Consider the following 10,000-nt stretch of genomic DNA (forward strand, 5'->3'; position numbering starts at 1 on the left):
AGAGAGATAGAGAGAGAGAGAGAGAGATGACCTTTTGTAATAAGACATCACTGATAAAGAGGTACACACACACACACACACACACACTCTTTGTTCAATTGAAACATGCAAGACTCAGAATGTCAAACAGGACATCATGTCTCCTTCTGCTCAGGGAGACACTGCACTTGCCCCTGTGTGTGAGTGTGAGTGTGTGAGCGTGTGTGTGTGTGTGTGTGTGTGTGTGTGTGTGTGTGTGTGTGTGTGACCAGACATGTGGACATACCTCCACAGACTCTCCTCTGTGTTTCCATGGAAATGACTGAGCCAAATTGTTGGTTTGCACAAGAAAGGGGCGATAAGTGCTGCGTGTGTGTGTGTGTGTGTCTGTGTGTCTGTGTGTGTGCGTGCGTGCGTGCGTGTTCGTGTGTGTGTTTGACAGAGAGAGCGAGGGAGAGAGAGAGTGTGTGTAGGGGGAGGGGCTGTGTGATGTCACCTGCTGTGTTCTGTTGTATTCCAGAAGTTGTGGACATGTCGCGTTGCACGTCCGAGTGCTAGCGGTTAGCTTAGCATGTTAGCTCTTTGTGCTAACTAGCTCTGCCAGCATCAGCAGCAACATTCAGTGGTTGTGCGAGTGTAGAAAGGACGAGAAAACACAATTGTTTCCGACTGCCGTTTAAATTAGCATTCCACACCTGCCTCCACTCTCCTCACACACACGCACACGCACATACACACACACACACACTTCCACGATTCTCGTCCTCTCATCGTTTTTCATTTTCCATCTCCTACTTGATGCTGCTGCTGTTGTGTGTCTGTCGGTGTGAGAGGCAGGACGTGGGCGCAGGAGAGGGAGGACCAGAGTGGAAGTACAACAAGTTCACACACACACACACAGACAGGCATGCATGTGTGCTATTGGCTGCGGTACATGGTTGGTCCAGGTCTCAGAGCCGCGTTCCTATTGGCTGATGCTGATGACCTAACATCTTGACCTTCTGTTGACCTTCCTGCTGCTACTTACTGTGAGCTCACTTTCCAAACGCTTCCACTGGGCTCTTTGACAGGCGGACGCACAACTCCGCTTGGCCACATGGTTGTGAACCAGGAGTGGAGCCCCCTGGTGGCCAAAATGGAACTGAGTGAGGCGCTGTGACAGGGTCAGTAGTCTCTTCAAGGAGTGACAGATGTGTTTGGAGGAGTGCTTAGTGGAGTGAGAACAGTGTTTAGAGGCGTAAGAGGAGTCTTTAGAGGAGTGTTTAGTAGTGTAAGAGGAGTGAGATGAGTGTTTAGAGGAGTGAGAAGAGTGTTCAGAGGAGAGTTTTCGAGGAGTGTTTGGAGGAGTGAGAGGAGTGTTTAGAGGAGTGTTAAGTGGAGTGAGAGGAGTGTTTAGAGGAGTGTTAAGAGTAGTGAGATGAGTGTTTAGAGGAGTGTTAAGTGGAGTGAGAGGAGTGTTTAGAGGAGTGAGAAGAGTGTTCAGAGGAGAGTTTTTGAGGATTGAGAGGAGTAAAATGAGTGTTGAGTGGAGTGAGAGGAGAGATTGGAGGAGTGAGGGTGCTGGTGTGACAGGAAGAAGCAGGTGTTGATGTTCACTTCTCCGAGGTGGGCGTGGCTTCAGCTTGATGTCATGAGGTGTGAGGTGTGAGTCGAACAGTGAGCTGCGGCAGTCGGTCACTCCTCCTCCAGGACCAGCTGATGTAACTTCCTGCCTCCCGCCCACTGGTGTCGAGGGTCTGCGGAGGTTCAGCTGGTGGGCGGAGCAGATTAGCAGCGAGTGGAGCTGACTGAGCGCTGACCCGTGAGTCACGCCGACCCAGCGGAGTGCTGAGCCGGTTGGAACCAGTTCCTCTTCCCTCCTCCTGCACACTCTCACTTTTTTTTTGGCTCCTGCTGGAGACAACCAGGCTGATCCTTCTGCAACCACAGCGTCCAGAGAGAATGTCAGAGCCAGGAGCAGATCTAGAAGCAGATCCTGGATCAGATCCAGGAGGAGAGCCAGGAGCAGATCCTGGATCCAGGAGCAGATCCAGGAGCAGCTGCTGCGGATCCTGCAGGATTCCAGAAGACAAGCAGGAGCAGAAGAAGAAAAACGAGTTTTGTGTTTCTCTGCTTTATAGGCTCATAATCTTGTCTCAAATGAGCATTTCAGACCTAAAAAAAGAAGCCTTCTGATTGGCCGACCGCAGATGAAACTCTTCACCGCTCTGTTGCTGCTGCTGGATTCATTTGTCGTCCCCACAGGACCAATAAAAAGCTGCTCAGTCAGTTTCAGGCTCCACTTCACATTGTCACCCTGAGACTGGTGCATAATAGAGAGAATCTGGCTGCTGTCCCCAGTGGCAGCTCAGGGTACTGCAGCTGCCGCTGCTGCTGCACTGCTGTGCTGTGACATTCGCTCTGACGTCCGTCAGCCGTACAGTTTGAGGCCTGCAGGCCGGGTGGAGCCACCATCAATCAATCAATCAATCAAGTCGGAGAAGTTTCGAGTTTTTCTTCTGAGATCAGCAACAAACTCTTGAAGAGACGGAGGTGAAAAAAGCCTTCAAGGTGACGTTTCATCAACACGAGAAAAGTGTCTTTCAGAAAAAAAGTTATTTTCACTGGGGAGAAAAACACAGGCAGCGTCCTCCTCCTCCGCCTCCTCTTCGTTCCCCTCCTCCTCATCCTCCGCCTCAGCGCCGACCTTTGACCCCTGGAAACGTTCACTCCAACAAAAGCGGATGAAAGTCAAACGGCCTTGAGATGCAGACGCTGAAGACTCTTTTCTCTCCCTCAGTCAGTCTGTGAAAAGGATTGCGCAGTCATGCAGTCATGTGACCTTCGGGGCTGATGGGGAGTCAGGGGGGGCACACAATGACACAATCAAAGCAAAAATATTTTTTTTTTTCAAAAACTGCCAAACAAAGAAGACAACATGGAGCCGCAGAGTGAAAAATCTCAGCTGATGGAATGAAACAATGAAACCTCAGCAGTAAGAGCAGGATACAAGCCCGCACACACACAGACACACACACACACACACACACACGCACAGATGGAGGATGAAAGTCTGACAGCTCGATCACAAAGATCCATGTTTTTCTCTGTGACGGATACGACAGGAAACACACCCCTCTCCTCCCTCTGCGGATGTGTGTGTGTGTGTGTGTGTGTGGATGTGTGTGTGTGTGTGTGTGTGTGCGCGCATGCGCGTGCGTGCCACTTATACTGAAATATGGGTGATGAGATTTACCATGGAAACAGCTGATCAGTAGCTGCGTTTCCATGACCCCTTGAGTTGCTCAAAACCTCAATACGGCAGTAAGACCTGGTGATGGACGCAGCCCCACTGGGAAAAACCTCCCAAATACGGCTGAAAGGTTCAGACGCCCTCATCAGGTGGTTCTTCACATGGATCCATACAGAGGAATATGGCTAAAGTGTCATGGAAACACTTTTTTTGCTGTTACACGTGAGCGTACGCGAGGTACGGGGCCACGTGACCAGTTCACCGGCCAGTGAAAATGGAGCGTTATGATTGGACGGAGGAGGAGTCAGAATATTTTTTTTTTTACACAAGAAAAAAATATAACAATCATTCTTGACAGCAAACAGCATGGAAATGCAGAGTTATGGCTCAATGATTTGAACCTCCATCCCCCTCACAGTGGGGCCTCACTGGAGCAGATTTGACCAGAATTACGGCTAATGAGCTTCACACCATTCAATGGAAACACCTGCAAGTTGCAATTGGAAAATATCGCTTTTATTTTGCAAAAAAGTGTCATGGAAACGCAGCTACAGTTAGTTTCAGCTGGGATGTATTTCAGAGGATCGAGTGACTCCTGCAGAAATTCCTGCTGACGTTGGTGGATCAGATCCACGCAGCGGTTGTGCGACGCTTCCAACTCTTCTGCAGATGTTATTCAATGGTTTCCTTGCGCTTGCTGAAGCCTCTGTGTTTGTGTTCAGACGTGCAGAAGGTTCAGTTTTCATCGCAGATGGCCAAACTGACTACTGACTGACTACTGACTGACTACTGACTGACTAACTGACGACTGAGTGACTACTGACTACTGACAACTGAGTGACTGACTGACGACTGACTGACTACTGACTGACTGACTGACTACTGAGTGACTACTGAGTGACTACTGAGTGACTGACTGACTACTGACTGACTACTGACTACTGACTACTGACTGACTGAGTGACTACTGACTGACTACTGACTGACTGACTGACTGACTACTGAGTGACTGACTGACTACTGACTGACTACTGACTGACTGACTGACTGACTACTGACTGACTACTGACTGACTGACTGACTACTGACTGACTGACTGAGTCTCTCACGTCTCTGATTTTTGATATTTTAATTGCGTTGATAAATAGTTGTCGAGCCTCCATCTGACCGAGGTAGATGACGATTCAACCCAGTGCTGATCTGATCACAGTCTGTGTGGAGCCTCTTCAGTCCACACCTCCATGGAGAACCTCCTCCTGCTGGAACAGAAACAACAACAACAGAAAACCGTCCTAAAAACACCACGGTTGTTGTTTTTACCATCACGGTGAAAAACGGCATCGAGAGGCATCGAAACCAGGTCGACACGCTGACGTACTGGAGTAATCCTGCAGCATCACAGTCTGGAGAGGGTGTGTGTGCGTGTGTGTGTGTGTGATCATTTAGGAGACCGTAGGGTAGCATGTGTGAGATGTCATGTTGTGTGGGTGTAACAAAGAGAGCATACCTTTCTCTCCCTCTCTCTCTCTCTCTCTCTCTCTCTCTCTCTCTCTCTCTCTGTGTGTGTGTGTGTGTGTGTGTGTGTGTGTATCTTAATCCCAGCCGTCAAAATGATTTTACAGCCCTGGCTCATCTCTTCCAGTCCTTCTAAACAGAGGAAGAGCAGATTAGTCACACCTCCTCCACTCTTGCTCTCGTCTTTATCCTCTCCTCTTCCACAAGTGTGTGTGTGTGTGAGCATGTTTGTATTTGTGCCTCTGTGTGTGTGCGTGTGTGTGTGTGTGTGTGTGTGTGTGTGTGTGTGTGTGTGTGTGTGTGTGTGTGTGTGTGGGCAGTTTTACGTAAAGCTCCATAGAAACAGTGCGAGTCAGGCAGAGAGTCCTTGGCAGCACAACACAATCACTGCTCAATGGAGCCTTTTCTGCAGAGCTGACTCTGACGTATTGACTTCACACGCACACACACACGCGCACACACACACACACACACACACACACACACACACACATACACACACACACACACACACGTGCGCGCGCACACACACACACACAGGGACGTCATCATGATTCAGAATTAAGTGCCTGCGTTTGTCTTGATAAGGATAATTAGCAGCCACTCATTATTCCTGCAGCTGTTTGTGTTCACAGTGCGTGTGTGTGTGTGTGCGTGTGTGCGTGCGTGTGTGTGCGTGTCAGAGGGAAGTGGGCGGTGTGGAAGTGTGCGTGTGTGATGACTTGCGACCTGCAACTCTGACCTGCAGGCCAAACAACAGGTTGCCCATCAGTCGGCTGCAGTTCACACTCATTAACAAACAGGAAGTGACATCACACTTCCATTAGCGGCTGTTAGCGGATATGGCTCTCAGTAATTCTGGTAATTCTCATCGGCTTGCGCGCGTCGCATCATTCAGTGGAAACCCCTACAAATCGCAATTGTGCTTTGTCGATTTTAGAAATATCGCTTTTATTGTGCGAAAACGTGTCACGGAAACGCAGCTAATGTCAGCGCACATGCTGCTAGTAGCATAGGCGGCTAGCAGCATACCCGGCTAGTCAGCTCACATCCCGTTGCTGGTCGACAGTCAAGTTCTCCTCACTAATCATATGTATTTTTCTCTCTCTTGTGCGTCTCCTGACCTTCTGGTGACCTTCTGCCGTGATCCTCCACCAGGTGAGAGGCACAACACACACAAAGCCAACACTGTGGACAGACAGGCAGGCAGGCAGGCAGGCAGGCAGGCAGGCAGGCAGGCAGGCAGGCAGACAGGCAGGCAGGCAGGCAGGCAGACAGGTGTGTGTTATCTACACGTTGTTGTTGGATTGTGGTGCGATTGGTCCACTGTGTGTTTGCGTGTTTCCGCTGCTTCATTGTGCATCACGCCGACGGCCGTCACGGCACCGGGGTTCGGAAACACAGTGCAAAGGATGATGGGAACTGTAGTTTCCCCCTGCTGTGGTCATGTGACCAGCTTTCCTCCGTCACCACGGCAATGCTGTCGCACACCAGCTGGAGCAGGAGGGGAGAGGACTCGACACACACACACACACACACACACACACACACACACACACACACACACACACACTTCCTTGACACTTCAGCCCGGCCAGCTGCTGCCCCCTCTGGTGGAAACACGTCTGTGCACTGACACGCTGTTGGGTTCGGAGGATGGAGGAGAGTCAGATCAGGCGTTTCTGACGTCACCGAGAGGTCAAAGGTTAACTTTGCGGCTGCGTCATCACGTTTTGCAGGTCAAGAGTCACTCCGGTGGGGGGGCGGGGGCGTAGTGGTGGTGGTGAACTTTGACCCCCTGCTGTTCACGTCGCATCAGCAGATCCGGTTGGGGTTTTTCTCACCTGGCGAAGGAGGCGTGGCCTGTTGATGCTGACAAATCACAGAACCTCCTGTTTTCATGGGAAAGGCCCCGCCCCCTCCTCTGCCCCCTCTTCCTCCTCCTCCTCCTCATCTTCCAAGTTCAGTGTTGACTTTCAGGGAGGAGCCAGACCGCAGGTCACGTGACCTACCTGCCGTGTCAGATAGGAGTGTCCAAGTCCACGTGTCTCCCCCTCCCTTCTCATCTTTTCATCCACTCCCTACAGTTTTCTTCCTCGTCACTTATCACTTCTATCGACCAGCCGGACACAGCCCTCCCTCCAGTGTGTGTGTGTGTGTATGTGTGTGTGTGTGTGTGTGCTAAAGGTGACTGAGCAGGGGAAGGTGAACAAACAGCGATACACACCTCAGTAATCTGCTCCTCAAACATATTAACCTTCATGTTCCTGCACACAGCAGGTAGTTCAAACATCAGGTTACACACACACACACACACACACACACACACACACACACACACACACACACACACACAGAGGGCAGCTGAGAAAAGATGTATTCTGTGTGGAAGAGGGGGAGGCCAGGAGACACTGACTGTTGGGGGAGGAGCACCAGGGGGAGCACCGGGGGGAGCACTAGAAGGAGCACCAGGAGGAGGACCAGGTGGAGCACCAGGAGGAGCACTAGTAGGAGCACCAGGGGGAGCACCAGGGTGAGCACCAGGAGGAGCACCAGGAGGAGCACCAGGAAGAGCACCAGGAGCAGCACCAGGAAGAGCACCAGGGTGAGCACCAGGAGGAGCACCTGGAGGAGCACCAGGAGGAGCATCAGGAGGAGCACCAGGAAGAACACCAGGAAGAGCACCAGGAGGAGCATCGGGAGGAGCACCAGGGGGAGCAGCAGGAAGAGCACCAGGAGGAGCACCAGGAGGAGCACCGGGAGGAGCACCAGGGGGAGCACCAGGAGGAGCACCAGGAGGAGCACCAGGAAGAGCACCAGGAGGAGGACCAGGAGGAGCACTAGGGGGAGATGCTCCTCCTGCACCACACAGAGAAGAAGAGGACTCAGCACTCAGCTGATTGGACAGACGTGATTGATGTGGACTTTAGCGTTATGAATGTCTCACACACACACACACACACACACACACACACACACACACACACACACACTGTGAGGCAACCTGCTGAAATAGTAAAAGCTAATAACATTTGTCCGTTGCCTGCAGCTGCCTTATCAGCCGGCGGCAGGAGTCTGCTTTGAATTTCAAAATGACTACATCTCCTGTGTGTGTGTGTGTGTGTGTGTGTGTGTGTGTGTGTGTGTGTCAGAGAGGGAGAGGCTGATCACCGTGTGCAAATATGCATGTTGTTCACATGTTTAATTCACTGTTGGCGGCTCTGCAGGCTGAGAGTATCGACCGTCCTCTCTCTCTCTCTCTCTCTCTCTCTCTCTCTCTCTCTCTCTCTCTCTCTCTCTCTCTCTCTCTCTCTCTCTACATCTCTCTCATACACTCACACACACACTCACGTGTCACATTGAAATTTGACTGGTTGCAACGCACACAGACACACACACACACAAATCACTTCACACTTCAACATCCATTTTTCAGAGCCGCCATCATGTGACGCTGCTGCTGTCATTTTTAGCTGTGTGTGTGTGTGTGTGTGTGTGTGTGTGTGTGTGTGTGTGTGTGTGTGTGTGAACCCAGCTGTTGTCAGCCGCCTCTTCAAGTCTAGCTCCTCCTCCCCTCGATCACCCCACCCGCTCCTCTCTCAATCTGTTGCAGCCGGCCTCTGATTGGTCCAGACTGGAGCTTCCATCAGTCACTCCACCCTCTCTAAGCCCCGCCCCTACGATATCTAAATCCCGCCCCATCCCTCTAAACCCTGCCCTATTCTTTCTGAACCCGCCCCCTACCTCTCAAACCTACTCTCCCCAAGGCCCGCCCCTGCTGCTGTTTCTGTGCGAAGGCCAATCAGTGCAGGGCAGCGGCAGGTGACACACCTGGCTGGGTGGGCGGAGCCTCCTGTCCACCTGGATGGCTGTCAGATGATGATGATGATGATGATGATGTTTGAAGGGTCCCACCGCTGATTTTCAGCCTCGCAGCCTTTGATGAATCAAACAACCAGCAGCAACAGGCAGCCAATCAGCTCGCTCCAGCTAATAGCCGCGCCCCCGCCAGCAGCTAATCACTGGCCTCTTTCCATCCCTCCATCACACTGTCATCATTAGTTCTCCTCTACAGCCCCGCCCACTGGGCCTCCGTCCAATCAGAGCTGATTTTATCCCTAAAGAAAATTCAATTTCATTTTTTTTTTGTATGTTTGGGGTATGAAGATGATGGTGATGATGATGATAAAGATGGTGTTTTCCTTGTCATTATTAATATTCATAATGATATAAATATGAAATATAAATACTATTATTATTATTAGCTCAATGGTACTGATGCTGGAAATCGGCTGCTGCTGCTGCTGCTGCTGCTGTCCTAATTCACATCCCCGCCTGCTTCCCCTCCGTCTGTCATGTGATCACTCAGGGTTCACCTGCTGCTCAGAAACAGGAGCAGCCAGTTTACAGGCTGTGTTGTTGTTGTTGTGTGTTGTTGAGAGTTGTTGAGCTACGGAATTTGTCGGACGGTCAGGCTGCAGTGTGTTGCGGTACTGTGTTGTGTTGTGGTGTTGTGAAGGCTGACACACCGCGGTGCGACACATGGGACTCTGGACTGCTGTCAGTGCACACAACAGACAACACACAACACACAAAACACAAGAAGGGTGAAGCAACAAACAAACTAAACAAGCAGGACGTCATCAGTCGCTCATCAGCGCTGCTGCTGACACACGCACACACTTCAAAAAAAAGTCATTGCACAATCTATTGTGGTCTGTCACCACCGGGGTCACCTGATGATCAGGAGGTGACCCCGGTGACCCCGGTGACCCCTGGGGTCAGGGAGGAGCTCAGTCAGGGGAGGGGGGAGGAAGGAAGAGGTGAGGAAACATTCAAGGAGAGCTAGAGGTAACAGCAGTGTGTGTGTGTGTGTGTGTGTTCCTGCACCGATAAACAGCGATGCTCCCAGCGGAGGAGTCACTGCTGGAATTTTCAACAGGAAATTTATTCTAACTGCTAAACAATGGTGATGATACACACACACACACACACACACACACACACACACACACACACAGAGGAAGCCCAGAGGTGATGTTCACACACACACACACACACACACACACACACACATTATCTGTGTGTGTGACGAGCAGAGGCTTCCTGCCAACCTTCATAACACACGTTAAGGAGACACGGTGTGATGAGGACCAGCAGTGTGTGTGTGGGTGTGTGTGTGTGTGTGTGTGTGCGCGCGCTTTGTGTTTATTTTTGCTTCTCCATTGTTTCCACCGGTGCATCAGCGTGTTTCGAATGGAGCCGACAGCTTCT

At 51.1% G+C, this 10,000-nt stretch overlaps 1 protein-coding gene and 1 long non-coding RNA gene across 3 annotated transcripts in view; both read left to right on the forward strand.

The window, feature by feature from the left end:
• Nucleotides 1–3,529, forward strand: part of LOC142881002 (uncharacterized) — a 3,747-nt gene extending 218 nt beyond the window's left edge. The window contains exons 1-3 of the long non-coding RNA XR_012925495.1: nucleotides 1–1,247; nucleotides 1,369–3,426; nucleotides 3,481–3,529. The exon at nucleotides 1–1,247 is cut by the window's left edge and continues 218 nt beyond it. This is a non-coding gene — a long non-coding RNA (uncharacterized LOC142881002). The remainder of the gene's footprint in view (nucleotides 1,248–1,368; nucleotides 3,427–3,480) is intronic.
• pde2a (phosphodiesterase 2A) overlaps nucleotides 1–10,000 on the forward strand; it is a 58,629-nt gene that overhangs the window by 26,861 nt on the left and 21,768 nt on the right. The window lies entirely within an intron of this gene.

The sequence above is a fragment of the Nelusetta ayraudi genome, unplaced genomic scaffold (genome assembly GCF_046127955.1).
Source record: "Nelusetta ayraudi isolate G7.1 ecotype Tasmania unplaced genomic scaffold, CSIRO-AGI_Nayr_v1 ptg000175l, whole genome shotgun sequence".
Taxonomy (NCBI): Eukaryota; Metazoa; Chordata; class Actinopteri; order Tetraodontiformes; family Monacanthidae; genus Nelusetta; species Nelusetta ayraudi.